Genomic DNA, 16,292 nt, shown 5'->3' on the forward strand with positions numbered 1-16,292 from the left:
GCACCTATGGAATCGGTGCTTGTTTTGCTCTCAAGTTCTTTCCCATTTGTGCTCTTCCACAGCAGGATTTGACCCAATCAGCCTGAGGAGGGCAGGGCATCCTCTGAACTAAGCAAAAGGATGGTACAGATGAAACACAAATTTTTGTTTTGTGTTCTATTTAAGAAAGATGCCCACCCCACACACCACATCTCTGCAGCACCCAGTTCCCACCGCATCCTTAGCATCTTTTCCAGGCTTTGTTTACACATTTCTCCCTGGCATGTCTGAATCTTTGCAACATGAACTTGGTTTTGCCTCCTGTACGTGACCTAAAAAAACCAAAATAAAAACTAAAAGCAAACAAACAAACAAAAAATCCAGAACGGGCGTTTTACCTGTGTAATACCATGGTTTTCAATTTTCCTAAATTTTGGGAAACAGGCCTATTGCCCTGAGGGGCAGAGAACTTCAGGTTTGTGAGAAAGATCCTTCTTACACCAGGCCTGAGCTGCTGGCTTTCATTCTCACCCACTTCTGAAGGGAAGCCCTGAACAATGCAAATGCAGAACAAGGTAGCTGCTTGTGCTTTTCCACTCTACTAAAACAGCTTTTGCAGCAGCATGTCCAGAACAGCCCTTAAAATGCTTGTCCAGACATAGTCCTGTTTGGACTTCCCCATCCCCTTTTGGACTGTCTGTGCTAAGATTGCTTACATGCTCCAAGTTCAATGTGAACATCAGAGATGTAGGCATGGTTGCTGTATTCAAAGTGAGCTCGTAAATTCCAATTTTTTGCAGGTGCTAAGCATGCAAAAATGTCACAAAAATTCTTCTAGAAATACACATGTCAGGAATAGAAGTGACAATGTAAAACAGCTAATGGGGAAAAAAAAAAAAACCAAAACAAAACCAAAAACCAACAAAAAACCAAAACCCCCACAATCTTGACTGATTCAAAAAAAGAACAGAAATAGATATGACATAACTTATGGGTTAGATAAGGAAAAATACTGCCAGGACACCAGGAATAGGTGACACAAAAATATCCGCTCTAGCTCAGCCCAAGAACTGATATACGTGGAAAGCTCTGCATGGTTTGTTTCAAGAGTTAGAAAATGTTCATATCAAATTACAGGGCACATCACACTTTCTGTGTCAGCTCTTACTTAATAAAGTAATACTGAAATAAAATGCTTCTGTCATATTGCCTTGTGGCCAAAGAGAACTATAGAAGTATCCATTCTGAGTCTCTGAAATCAGATGCACATTTTCCTTTAAATGGACACTTTCTGAGTGCCCATCAAGATAATGTAAATAAAACTAAATTTAATTCAATAGAAATCTTATCATTCTCATGTAGACTGAAACAAAGAAGTGTTCGAAAGATCCCCAGGGTAATCTTCTGGTACCCACAGTTATAGCCAAACATGAAATCTCCGCTAATAACTCTTATTTACATATATATTAAACACGTCTACCATTAGGAGATAAGTACATATTGATAGAGCCATGAAGTTTAGTGGTTTCTTTGAACACATATTTCTAAAGTAAGTACCTTACTTACAGTTTAATAGGAATTCTTGTTAATTTAGAGATTATGAATGAGATATATAATTCTAGGAGTTTCTAGGAAGTTAAATCTTTGAAAAAACAGGAAGATGCTAGATGTGTGTATGGGAGAAAAAGAAATTCTGCTTTTCAAGGGATAGAAAAAAAAAATTGTGTTTCAAACTAGAAATGTATTCAGTCACTCATTAGGAAAAAGCTAATGAAGAATAAACATGAAACTTCCAAATAGGCCTTGTCCATGTCCCAAGAAAAAAATGGGAAAAACATTTCTTTGGCCTCAGCCCCTTCCCCACCATTAGATATGAAGCATGAAAAAACATTGAACTGCATTTCAGAAACCTGAGTTTTACACTGAAAGTGTAAATTAACACTGAAAGGAGAAGCAAAATTAGAATTTTAGGATTAAATATGGTCTGAGCTAAGACTTAAACTTGACAAGTATGATTACATTTGCTGAAAGAGACAAAGAAAAATCTTGGTTCAAGAAAGTTCTTCTAGCGGAAAAGGCCTAAAAAGTATTTTTCAAAAAAGCTGGAATTTCACTTAAAACGGCAGATTTCAAAAGTTGCTGCTTTTGACAGGGCTTATAATTGCTTTTAGAAATGCAGCCTTAACAAAGGCGTTTAGAATTCAAAAACACCTCTCTCAACCAAAGTACTTGGCACCACCAAATGCACTGTAAAAGGGTTTATAACATATCATCTAGTGCATAGGCACAGGTCATGAGTAACTCTGACAAAACAGCCCAACACCCAGAGCCTGGCCACACTCCGGGGACAGGGCTCTTGCATCCATCATCCAAGCCCTGGAGGTCTCCGAGCTGCCTGTACCCCAGGATAGTCCATGCTGGCCATCAAATGCCGAGCAGTGGCATTGGAATCACAGAATAATTAAGGTTGAAAAATTCCTTTATGATCATCAAGTCCAACTGCATCTTAGCACCACTACTGTGTTCACCATTAAATCATTTCCTCAAGTAAGGAACTGCATGTTTATGAAACATTTCCAGGGATGGCAACTTCACCTGGGAAGCCTGTTCCAATGCTTTACAACCCTGTGTGTGGAAAAGGAACTCATAATAGCCAGTCCAATACACACTTGGCACAACCTGAGGCCATTTCCTCTCATCCTGTTACTTGTTACCTGGGAAAAGAAATCGGCACTCACCGCACCGCAGCGTACTTTCAGGGAGTTGTAGACAGCAAGAAGGTTTACCCTGAGCCTCTTCCTCTCCAGCTCCCTCTGAGAGCTCCTCACAGGACTTGTGCTCCAGACCTTTCACCTGCTCTGTCGCAGTGAGGGTGGCTGTGACACGTCTTTTGGGTTCCCTGATATTCCGGGCAAATGTGGCGCTGAGTTAGGAGTGGGTGCGATGGCGTGTCTGAAAAAGAAAACTCACTTTAATAGGAAAACAGAATAGGGACAGTGCCCAGAAACCTCTGTAAGGACGAAACACCAAAGGCCAGAAATGAGGGGGGGAGTGGCAATTTATAGGCTAGAAACATGACCAAACATGGAAACAGGGGTAACCAATAGGGGAGCAGAACTTGGCCTCATTAACATACTAACAGCAAAGTCACCTGGGAGGAGATCTCTGTCTCGCTTTAAGTTAAACAAATGTCTCCCAGGGCTTGAAGCTGAAGTCTGGCTTGACAAGGGTGAGATCTGGCTGACCCTGTGCTTCTGCCAGGCTGATGCCCACATTTGCCCTTCTTTGGACTTGCTCCAGCACCTCAATGCCTTTCTTGTAGTGAGGGGCTCAAAAATTAGGCACCCTAGCTCTCCAGGCCCCTGCCCCATGGCCATGGCTCCATGCTGGTGGCTCCCAGTGACTCATTTCCTGCAGAAGTAAATTGCTACTTTGAGCCTTAGGAAACAGTGGCCAGCTTGCCACGTTGAAGAGTCTGGCGTTAGGGGCCGTGCCTTCTTCATGATAATTCAGAACGCGGTCCCTAGACTGCCCAAATAGTCTGCAGAATTGCTAGGCAACCCCTCGTGCCACATTTTGCCAGCATATATATTTGTGCTCTTTCTTTTTAATTTTATTTTCTTTTCATTGGGACAGGGCTGTTCCCATCTGCCCATGTTTCTCTCTGCACCACTTCAAATGAGATTAAGTTTAGGCAAAGATGGGAGTCCGTGCTTGTGGCAGGACCATTGTGCATTAAGTGAGTTTATTTTGGTAGTGCTGTGTTCTGTCTCTAGTCACTGTCTTTTTACACATAATCAAAACATGAAGATTTATTATAGGGAGCACTAAAAATATGGCTTGAAAAGAGCAAAAATAAAACCGCAAACTTGCTTTACAGCTGTGGCCTTAGGAATGCAACTGGATTCAGTCTGCAACAGGGAGTGGCAATGCTGTCAGGTTTCAAATATGACCTATCTGCTCTGGCTCTCAGAAGGAAACTTTCTGGCTCCTGACATAGCCCATAGAAAAAGGAGACTCAGAGGACATTCTACAGCAATGTGACACACAGGCCACCACACCTCTAAGTTGGTCCCTAGCAGTAATCACCTCTGCTGCCAGATATTTCATTATAAGGTTCAAGGTTCAGTGTGTATTTCTTGAAAATCCACCATCTAGAATCAAGAAACTTCAGAAGCAAAAAAAAAAAACCCACCAAAAAAAAAACCCCACCAAAAAAAAACCTAAACCCAAAAACCAACACCAAACCAACAATAAAACAAGCAAGCAAACAAAAAAAACCCACCAAAACCTCCTGAAGCAACATTTTAGTTTCTTCATTTTAAAAGTGTTATAATCCTGATGGTCAGGGGAAAATTTGCACCTTAAGAAAAGGATAACCCCCAGCCAGAAAGCACATGAAAAGACAACTAGGAAAAAATGCCGTAAGGATTATTCTTGTAAGCTAACAAATGAATGCCTACAAAGCCGATTCCATGATATTTTCAGCAGCTGGAACTGGGCAGCATGACTGAGGCCCATCATCACTACACCTGGTACCACAGACAATAAATCACCCTTACTATCTCCAAGAATAGGGGTCATTATGTTCTTGGGTCTGATATTCAAACCTCTGAAGAATGGTTTTCAAAACCAACTCAAAGACAACTGCTGCTCTGTCGACCGCACAACCTGTACACAAGGATTCTGGAAAAGTATTTCCCCAAGCAGTTACCTGTGATGAGCACTCAAGGCTGACAGTAAGGGCATCTTCTGTGTTCCAGACTCAGTGACAATCCAGGGATGGACCCCTCCTTGTTTCTATGTTGATCCAAAGAAGTCAGCTGCATGCTATCCTAGCCCAACCTGGAAATTTCGGTAAGCTGATCCCAAGGAAGAGAGAAGCCCACGTGCTCTGCAGTGGTCAGCAATTGAAATGTACATCTATATCGCACAGCGGAAATCACTGCAACTCTCTTGCCACCTCACAGTTAATCAGCATAAGCTGCACATCTAATTAATTTATCCTCAACTTCTAGCAACAGGAAGGTCTGAATGAAGCTTTGCCGTGACTTCAAGCACCACAGTCAGTGATATGTGCTAGGCTGCTGGAGGACTCCCACTTGGATGGTTTTCCTAGATGAGCCTCTCCTCATTAGTTTGAAGTGATGAAAAATCAAAAAGAGAAAGGAGCTGAAATCCTTAAACACATTCCATGTACAATTACCCGACCATTTAGAAGAGAGGCAGGTTTTCTCACTCACTGCAATTTAGAGATTTGTGGATCTTGAATAGAAAACCCCAAGTTATTCTGAGACTTTTAAATTTACGAGTGGCAGCAGAATACAACTTCCAGAATTTAGTTCTTTTTCTCTGTATATTGTAGTTATCCTCTCACTCAATATATGTCTGTAAAGCAAGTATAATGGAAGAAGATGTGGCTAAAGCAGGGATAAAACAGGCTTGGTCAGCATTGCATAACAAGTCAGGCTTTATCTCTTGTTTTTTGCCTTGTGCTCTGCAACTGTGCCAAACCATTACACTCTAGAAAAATTTCCATGAAGCTAGAACTGGAAACCAAAGGGAAGCAAAATAAGGTTCGAGAGGTATTTGGAGCTTTTATTCACAGATGTTACAGCCTTATGTTGCAATGCATTTGTTCCCTTTGATAGAACACATGCGCTCCAAGAGACAGTTTTCAGATACATACAGCATATATTTCCATTTTTTAATAACTATTTTATAACTTTCAGGAAATGTTGGTCTAGCTTTTTATGGATGCTTCCCAAGGAAGACAATAAAACGTTCATCCATTTGGCATGGGGAATTCCAAGTGTCCACACATTCTGCTCTACATACGTAATACCAACAGCATCTTTCCTATCTTTAAACTCTGGAGGGAGACATAAGCTCCACAAAACACAGGAGAAAATCCGGACTGTTTTGGATTATAAATTTCAGTCCTAATTTGCCCCTTCGTTTTGTCGTGGCAAGCGAACTCATTGTATGAGCTGGCCTTTCATATCTAGACAGCAGAGCTGACTTCCTTCAGAGTTTTTTAAACTCACACAAAAGTTATTTGAAATGTGCCTACCCCAGGCCATCAGGCTCAGACGCTTCCTTAAACCAGGAAGGGAAGCAGAGCCTGTTTCCTGTAGGCACACATGCACAGAGAGACAGCTGAAGGCTCCACAGTGTGAGGAGCCTTTCCTCACTGGCCTTTCCACAGTATGGCTGGGCTGTTCAGCCTAAAAGCATGCAAAGAAATCACCTACTGCAATTTCTCTCTCTCTCCCTCACCAGACATTGCAGTACTGGCCCCGGTGCAGTCCCATATTTTGAACGTCTACAGCTGACACAAGCTGCATAAGAAATTCCAAGATTCTCTTTCTGCTTGTGGAAAGGTCCCAAAGCAACGTGATGAAGTAAGAAGTCCTTCTTTTAAAATATGGAGGCCTGAGGCTTGCACACAACGACAACATATCAATGCCTGCTTTTTATGGATATTTAATATTCATGGAAGACCAATATATCTCCATGTAACGGTATATCCCCTTTTTCACAGAGGATGAAAGGACATGTAAGCAAGGTCCTGGGCATCCAGCCTAAAAGATGCACAGTAAAGCTATCACCAGTTTTTTGCTCTCCTTGAGACTGCTGAGTTGCCCTAACCATAGGATTAAAAATAGAAGCTACCTTCTTAGGTTGGATTTTTGCTTATGTTAATAATAAAGAAGGAAACATTGCTGTGAAGAATAAGCTAATACTTCTAATGGATTTTCTCCGAACTTCATCATTACTGATGAAGAATTGGTGAGCATTAACAGTAAAACAAGTCTGAAGACAGTCTAGTCTACTACACCCGCTCAAAGCAGAATCAGCTACAGTAGGTAGCTCAAGTCCATGTACAGTCAGGTTTTGAAAAGTTTCAAGGATGAAGATGCTAGCACCCCAGGAAAAGGGAAACCCAAAAATAAATTTCCAAATATTCAACAGAATTCTTGGTGTTCCAATTTGTGCCTGTTATGCCTTATCCCATCCCTGGGCACCATGAAAAGACCCCGGCACTGGTTTCTTTACTTTCTCCCAACTGGTATTAAAACATGTAGGTGAGATCCTCCACAAGCCTTCTGTAGGATGAACAGTCCCATCTCCCTTGACTTCTCTTCATAGGAGAGATGTTCCAGTCCCCCCAGTCATCTCTGTGGCCCTTCTTTGGACTTACCACAGTACGTCCCTGTGTTTCCCATACAAAGGAGGCCAAAATTAGTGCACTATCGTGAAAAGATACTGAGTGATGCCCTATTGCCCCTAAAGGCAATCTTTCAAGCTTTATGGAATACACACGCATTAAACATTGTTTAAACAGAATAAATAGAACAGAAGAGGTATTTGGAGAAGCAGAAATGCCCTGGCACTTTCTAAAGTGTCTCCTTGTTCTTTCAATCCACTCTTGAAATCATGATTATTTTTGGCCATTTATATTGTCTTAAATAATGCCTTTCTCTTTATTTATTTAGTTAGGTTTTTAATAAGGGAAAAAAAAAAAAAAAAACCTCCTTCATTTTAGCCTTCAGTAAAAATTTTTACTGCTATAGAAGATTGTGGGGTTTTAATTGAAATGTATATTTCCACCGCCATATATTGGCACAGTATTTTCCCTCAGCTGCTGCAGAACCACAGTTCAGGCATTATAAAACCAAGTTCAAAAGAAATAATGAACTATCGCAGAATAAATCTTTGCTATTTTGGCAGCATTGCTTTGAATTCACTTTTTAAAGCTTAATTTTCTTGAGTAATTTTTTTTTTTTTAGATTGAATGTTGTTTGAATTGCAAGCATTTCTGACAAAATGAGCCTGTGGAGTTGACAGGTTTTAGCTTCCTCTGTTGCTGTGCTTTAACCCAACAGGCAGCTAAAAACCACACAACCACTCTCCCATGGCAGGATGGGGAAAAGAGTCATAAAAAAGGCAAAACTCATAAGAGTTCATAAAACTCTTTATCACGAGATAAAGATATTTTAACAGGATATGAAAGGCAGGGAAATTAACAATAAATCAAAACGTTAAATAAGATAACGATACAGGAATACACAAAACAAATGATGCACAATGCAATTGCTCAGTCCCTGAGGAGCAGCCACCTACTCCCAGACAACTCTCCCCACTCTTTTTTTTTTGTTCAGTGTGACATCACAGAGTATGAAACAGCCCTTTGGCCATACTGGGTCAGATGTCCTCGCTGTGCCCTCTCCAAGCTTCTTGTGCACCCCAGCCTCCCCACTCGCCAGGCAGCAAGAAAAGGCTCATTTAGTGCAAGCATTGTTCAGCCACTACTAAAACATAAGAGTGTTGTCAAGATTCTGATCCTAAATCCAAAACGCAGCACTAGAGGAAAAGAAATATTTGTCCTGACAAAGCCAGGACATGTATTCAATGTAAAACTATAAACTCTCCACTGTAACCTCAAAAAATTCTGTACTCAAGTACCTTGATGAAATCTTGACCACAGTCTTAATTAAAAAAACAAAACAAAACAAATTAATGGAACTTTTCTGCCACAAAAGAAAAAAAGACCCAGAGAAAAAAAACATGTTTTCCTTTCTGCCCCGAATATTTCTTTTCAATCTAGTTTGAATATTTTTGCAACAGATTTGCAAATAATTTTCAAGTAAAATAATAAGGGATTAGATTTCCAAAGTTTGAGGTTCGTGCAAGGAAAAGAAGAATTTCTTGCAAACCATGTTTGAAGTATTGTGCCATCAGGAGAGTTTTATTTCAGTATTGTTGAAGGGCCATATTGCAGTTCTAGATTCCTCAAAATGCCAAGTCCATTTTCATTCCTTTCTTCAATACTTCCACTGAGCAGGTAAAGGATGAAATCCACAGTGTTAATAAGTACACTAAAACAAATGAAATAAAATACATTGTCTATTCTCTCCTAAGAACAGCAGTGTTCTGTGAAACAGGGGTCAGACACCTTGTCCTATGATTCTCAGAAGCAACAAATGCACAATTCAGAGCTGGACTGTTTGGTAATCTCCCTGCCTTGCTGAGCTCACAGTACACATTTCTAACTGATCAAATGTCAGGTCATATAGCCAGGAACAAAACTGAATTGATGGAAATTATTTTGTTCTTGTAACTGGCATTTAGAAGTCACTGAGAATAATCATTGCAGGAGGTTTTTCTGGAAAAAAAAATTGATAATGCTCAACAAATATGAATTGCAAGAGGGCATAGAGGAAAACAATAGAACTCCATCCTAGATTATGGTTGAGGACCTATTGCATGTATACATTTGGTGCTTATACTTTGGAAGGATGTGCAAAAATCAGAGAGAATTCAGAGCCACACGGATGAATTAAAAAAATGGAAAATATGCCTGGAAGTGAGAGACTCCTGGTGCTCAATCTATTAGCTTAATGAAGAAAAGGTTAAAGGATAATTTATTAGTCTATAAGTGTCTATTATCAAAGGGAATGAAAATTGATAATTGATGACTCTTCAATCTAGCTGACAAAGGCTTAACAAGATTCAATAGCTTGAAGTTCAAATTAGACAAATTAAGGTCCAGAATAGGGAGCACTTCCTTTTCCTTTTTTTTTTTTTTTTTTTTTCTTTACAGGGAAGACAACCAATTAAAGGTTGCAATTGATGCTCCATCACTGAAAACTTATAAGTCAAAGTTGTGTCAACAAAGTCATAAAAGGTGTCTGAAGGTAAGTCACATGTGCTGGACTTCAAGGAAGCTTCAGGGAATGGCTTGAGTGATGTTGCACAGGCCATTAGCTTGCAAAGGTCCCTTCGATTTGTAAAATCCTAGTAATTGTTCTACCTCGTCAGAGTTACACAGACCACTTTTTTTTTTTTCCCATCTGAACATATAATCCTGTATCAGAGTGCAATAAATGCTTCAAGACCTCTTTCACCATCAGCCAAAAGAACAGTGGAGGCAAAAAAAAGGGCAAGGAACTGCATTTCCAGAAAGAGCAACTTGCGAGTGAAAGAGTGTGATACAAATCCCAGGAGCTGTTAAATATTTTTATTGAATGGTTACGAAGCAGAATAAATTAGAAGGCAAAATTTAGGCTCTTCTTGGAATAAGTAGCTGGTATAACCCTTCTGGTGCTAGAGCACAGTCTTTGCCTTGGCTAAAGAGTTAAATAGTCATTACATTTCCCTACAGGCTACCTTTCCAAGGAAAACACATTCTCTGTGCACTGCAGTCTTTGACAATAGGATTAAGTATTACTGGCAGACAATACCACTTAAAACGTTAGCTGCATCAACCTCTATGATGACTGAAAGAGCTATTAGTCTGCAGTGCCTCTTTTAACAGGAGGCCAAAAAACCCCATCCTTTATGGCCCTTGATAGGGGGAAAAAAATACCTAGAAGGCAATATACCTCATCTAGACAGAAAATGTACATGAAAAATGGTTACAACAAGATTATTTACATTCTTTAGTCATTAGGGATAAAGTGGATGCTTACTGACCCATCTTTCTAAACAACAAATTGAAAATCCTCCGTGATAAAATCGCTCTGCTTTGTGATTTCCAGTTCTGTCAGACACTTCAGAAAAATGGCGTTCACTTAGCATATCTATCTACTCAGTAACTGATTTGTGGTCTTTGCAATTTAGATACTCAGCCTCTCTTTCAACTCCACACGTCTATTACATTTGCTACAAAATTGTATTAAGTGATCACGTCCTCCTGGAGAGCGTAACCGCAGCCTGGAGGGCCGGGAAGTCCAGGCAGATTGTGTTTCTCCACCCAAAGGGTTCAAGGGAACTCTGGCCTAGCTGAACATGGAACTGCCCAGCCCAGGGTCTGCTGCTGTGGCAGAGGCTCTGAAATGTACAGCACATACACGTTTAAGCTTCACAGAGTGCTGTTCTGCCACTTCAGGAGAGGAGGTCAGATTTTTTGGAGAGCATGTTACAGCAAAAAAAGAATGTGAAACCCCTCTGTTTTGATACAGAAGGATAAGAGCGGCAACGATTTGGGTACTTGCACAGGAAGAACCTATGAACTTACCTAACACTAGACTGAGCCTGTCTTACACTGTTTACCCTGAACACCATGGAAAACACACACTTTGTAATGTGCCATATTCCAATAGGGCCTCCGGCTAAAAAAAATTCTTGCCCTGATTTTTTCCCTTTACCCTTAACACAAACATGCTGCTTGCTTCTCAGAGTAAACACCTTAGAAAGACAAAGCCATAAATCAAATCTGTGCAGCTCTTCTGACTGATGCTTATGCTATTATGTCATCCTACCCAGATACAACATAATTGTAGATAATGTGAAGCAGATCAACTTCTGTAATCTTCTATAAGAAAAAAAAAAAAAAAAAAAAAAAGAAAGAAAGAAAGAAAGAAAAGGAAGAGGCTACTGTCTTCTGAATCTATCCTGAAGTATTTAGCATTCTGTAACACAGAAGAACAAAACCTGCCTTTATGCTACCAACATTTGTGCAGAGGTCACTTAGGATATGTGATGGTCAAAGCACGTGTGCTACCTGTTATCACCTCTGGGAGTGAATACTGTGAAAAATATCAGTGCAAAGCAGGGGGGGAAGAGAAGGGTCATTAGTGCACAACGCTTGAAACATCGAGATGCAACGAGCAGGACAGAGCTGCTGATGAGAACACTCAGGGGATGCAGCATGAAGATCTCCGGACTGAGCAAAGTGTCGTGGTCGGAGGAGGATAATAAAAAGACTGGAACACACACCATCTGGTATAACAGAAGGGAGGATGGGAAACATCAACAGGGAGTTATATTTGCTAGGGAAAGCCAGACGGCGAAAGCATTGATTAAGATTATTTTGTCGATTAGGTAGTACACTTTGATTTATGTGCTGGGGGAAGAGGAGCATTTACCATGCAAAGGTTGTGATGCCCCGGCAGCAGAAGTGGGATCGGACCCAGGGACGTGGGAGGCTTTAGTGATTCCCTGGGGAAGGGTCACATGGAAACAGGGCTCACTTGTGGATTCCGAAGGTTGCGCATTCCAGTGTGGAAAAAGGGGAGATGTGAAGGTTTTTCACAGTGATGTGATTCACCCCATCCTAAAGTAGACAAGAGTAGAGAGAGACCAAAGCAGTAGGGAAAAGAGCTGCAACAAGAGAAAACGATTTTGAAAATTAATAACTGGTTGAGAAAAATATGTATATATTTATATCACAATATATACACATCCATACCCATCCAGGGGCAAATCAACAAGCAGTGTTAAGCTCCTGAGCTACTCTGAAGCCAAATTACACAATTTTGTTTGCTCAGAGAGCTGGGCTGTTCCTGGGACAGAAAGATTAGGCTCAGATTAGAGTCACTCTCAGCTTCTGAATTTCTCAATGACAAAGCACACCAGGGGCAGTGCAAAGGTTATGCAATAACACAGCTTATCAGATAAACTTGGTACCCACCTCACTGAAAGGTGGCACCCTGTGTGGGTAGGAAGCTGAGAAATAAGGCAAAGGTTTAAGGGAGAAGTTTGCACAGCACAGTATTATTGGTATCTGTCCATCAGTGGGTAAAAATGGGAACAATATGACATGAGCAGCACTGCGCAGCCAGTGAATCAGCAGAGGGAAAAGAGCAGTAGGTGGGCAGCACCATAAAAAGCCAGGCAGGTTGCCTGAAATAAGTCCCTGAAAAAGGTGGGTTTTTTATGACACTGACTCTAGAGGGATGAGCAGTACAGCAGGTTTTGTGAAACCTCAGTGGCACAGCACCGCTCATTTCCCTCTCACTGAAACTGCAGAAAAAAAACCCTGAAATGCCTGAATGCTGGGAAGCCCTGGAGAAAAAGCAAACAAGCCTTTTGTTGTTGTTTAGGTAAAAAGGAGGAAAAAAAAAAGACAACAACACTTTTCATGCCAAGCTCAGAGGTTTTCTCCCCCCTCAGGACATAAGAAGAATTTATACTACACCAGAAACATCATTTAAGGAAAATCCTGTTTTCCTGCAGGTGAAGTGTCACAAAGTGAAAAATGGAAAATTCCCGCAGATTTCTCCCCGAGTAAACATGCACACATTCTTTCACAGCTCACAAATCTCATCAGCAAGTGTTGACCAACCTCCAGTTACTCTAGATAAGCTGTGTACAGGTTAAGTTAGACACAGGTAGGTTAAACAGAGTGCAAGAGGGAGGCAGATCCAGTAACAGAGCAGCATGGACAGGTATAAATTCACTTCCTGTTCCCTTTGAACTGTCTGAATGGGAACAGCCCTAAATATTACAAGTATTACATTTCACTATTCAATAAAGTTGTGCTGAATAGAATTATCACCTTGAAATTACAGGGTAAAACTCCCTATACCAAAACAGATTAAAGACAAATTAGACTGTGGGCCAGGTCACTATGATTGTTAATTAGTGATAATGGAAATACAATTAGCATAATGAGTTCCAATTACTGTATATGGAGAAATATGAGCATACTGCTTTCATAAATCTTGGTTCCAGGAAAAATAAAATGCATCTGGTTTAGCAAAGCATGCCCTTCTTTGCAAAAAGCTTCCTGGTAAATATCTTTTTATGAAGCTAAACCTTTCTTTTGATGGGTTGTGATTTGGGAAAAAAAAAAAAAAAAAGAAAGCGACAGAATGAATTTACCCTGTCTGATAAGCTGAGCAGTTTTGTATTAGCTTGGCTTCTGTTTTAAGCTTCCTAGAAAATCTTACCATCTGTTTCTTCAGTCCTGAGTTAAACAACAACAACAAGACAAAAATCATAGACCATTACATCAAATGCATTTACTGTGTTTGAAATATCCAGGTTTTCCCCCCACTTCTCTTTTTCCCCTTCTGATAAGCCGTGAAATTGGAAAGCCAATTATATTCTGATATTTACACAATTAGGAATGGCTTTTCAAAACCTCATTGAAAAACCACTTGATGAAAGACAACAGTTTTACAACAAACAACCACGGCATGTCCAATGGTTACTTCGTAAAGAATTGCTTTACTTACTTCCACAGCAGTTTGACACCTTTGCAAGGGGAGGCAAAATCAGGCTGGATTTAGTGTATCACTCACTGGTAAGTCAAAAAAAGTGGGGATTTAAATTATGAATTTACAGATGCTGTGGACTGAAGTGCTAATGGAAATAAAGGCTTAATGAAGCCCCACAGACGTGCAAGCTTGACTCCATGCCTCTATTTAACAAGCTGGTGTTAACTATACTGTTGGATAGCCAATTATGAAGCTACTCACTGTTTCCATGTGTTAAAGTGGATTCTGGGCAAGAATTCAAGAAGAGGAAAAATTCCAGCTGCATACAAGGATTAGATGTTAGCAATACTACATCTTCCCCCTCCGAAAAAAACCCTCAAGCTTTCCTATTACACAGGGCAATCAGGGAAAAAGCTGTGTAAGACCCAAAAGTCATGGACAGACTTGAGCTGTCTGGATAGTCGTTCTGAACCTCTGAGGTATTGGGGAGCATTCATCAAGAAAACTATAAAAACATGTAAAATGGGAAAGGATAGTGGAAGGAGAAAGGGAACTGCTTAAAGACAGCATCCTTGATACCTGCTAAGCTGCAGATGGAGCAGACTTGCATTTCCATCATGTCAATGACGTGATAGTTACCTGTAGGTGTAGATGAACTCTCTTCCCTCACATCAGCCACGACACTTTGCAGCTACAGGAGAGAACCAACCCCAAACACACCCATGTTGACAGTCTCATGTGAAGGCACACCAGTACCATGTGACTTCAGTGCTGCCTCTGTCCCCTAATGGTTAATGAGCCATGAATTTTGGCACAACACGCCAGGCAGAGGAGAGAGCAGGTAAGAACCTGTGCTGGACATCTGCTGAGATTGCCTCAGCTCTGCAGAGCGTGACAAAACTCGTGATAGGAAGCCTTATCCTGGTGATGAGAACCTATTTGCTTCACAGATTGAGCATGCTCTGCACAGATAGCTCTGAGTAAGATTTCACTTTTTTGATTTAAATACCAAATACTTCATAATGTTATGCATCCTGAACTTCCCAGGGACACTGATGGCTCATATGAATGTTGTCACCATAACACTTCAGTGCCTTCAGGATGCTAGTTTAAAGACCAAAAAAAGTACAGGGATCAAGTGAGTTAGGAGAAAAGGCTTACAGCTCAGGGAGGTGGCCTGTGGAAGAAATAATGAGTGAACACCTCACTAAAGATTGTATCTTGACACCTATGCACAGGAAAGCTGAATTCAGTGTGTACAGGCAATCACAATCTCACATTACCTCACTTTGCAACCTTAGCAAAGGCCTTTAAGGGTTGTTGAGCGCTTGGTAATTTCCACCTGTGAAATGAAGATATCAAACAAGATCGTTCTGATAGGCGCTGCATCTAGGCACAATAGAAGGCATTCTCAGTGATAACAAAGCTTACAAGACAAGTGGATGAGTCAGACCAAGGGAGAAAGAAAGAAGGAGGGAGACAGAGTCACAAGACACAAAAAATACTTTTCCTAGAAACATACACAGGCCCCAGCACATTACCTGACCACAGGCTTTTCTCACTGATGTGCAATACCACTGAGTAAATGAGAGGGCTTTATTGGGAGCGTATAAATGCAATCTTGCTGGTTAGAGATGACACTATTCTGCACTTTTTCCTGATAATGATAGCTCCTCAGTGGAAGGGGAAGGTTCAGGGGGACATCTGACCCTGTGCCAGCTGGAGCTGTCAGGCAGACACCAGCAGAGCCCGCTGACGCCCGTGTAAACCAAACGCATCTCCACGTTATTCTGAATTTACAGCACCATCCCTCAGAGCGCAGGCAAGTGTTTCCACAAATGAATGATCTCAATCAGAAAACCAGTCCTGTGGCAAGGGATACATATGGCCATCACTCCCAAGAACAGCTGTCAAGCACTAGCCCTGCCCACTTCCCACTGTGTAACGCCCGTGGTTGCTCAGTCAAGCGAATGACCTTATAAGCCCACACAGGTCCAATCTGAACTGAAAATTATTAGCAAAAACTTGTTTTCCTTAAGACTTCGCAGCCTAACGGGGAGAAATTGTACACTTGGTTGGCAAGTGAGCCTAAACAGCTTTTGTTACAGTTCCTTTGAGTACAAAATCTCTCTGCATGGAAATAAAAAAGCTCATTGGAAAGATGAGTGGTAGACCCCCACTCTCTCTATCCAAAGCGTGCTGTTCAATTTAGCCTGTGCTTCACTGAATAAATAACACTCCCAGCCATGATGCTCCCCCTCCAATATGCTTAAGTAGTGATAGATTGCATTGCTCTGTACTAAGTCTGTCTGGAACTTGTGACATTTGGTAAATGAACTTGAAAGATTTGACCCATGCAGATGA

Source organism: Hirundo rustica, chromosome 3 (assembly GCF_015227805.2).
Source record: "Hirundo rustica isolate bHirRus1 chromosome 3, bHirRus1.pri.v3, whole genome shotgun sequence".
Classification (NCBI taxonomy): Eukaryota; Metazoa; Chordata; class Aves; order Passeriformes; family Hirundinidae; genus Hirundo; species Hirundo rustica.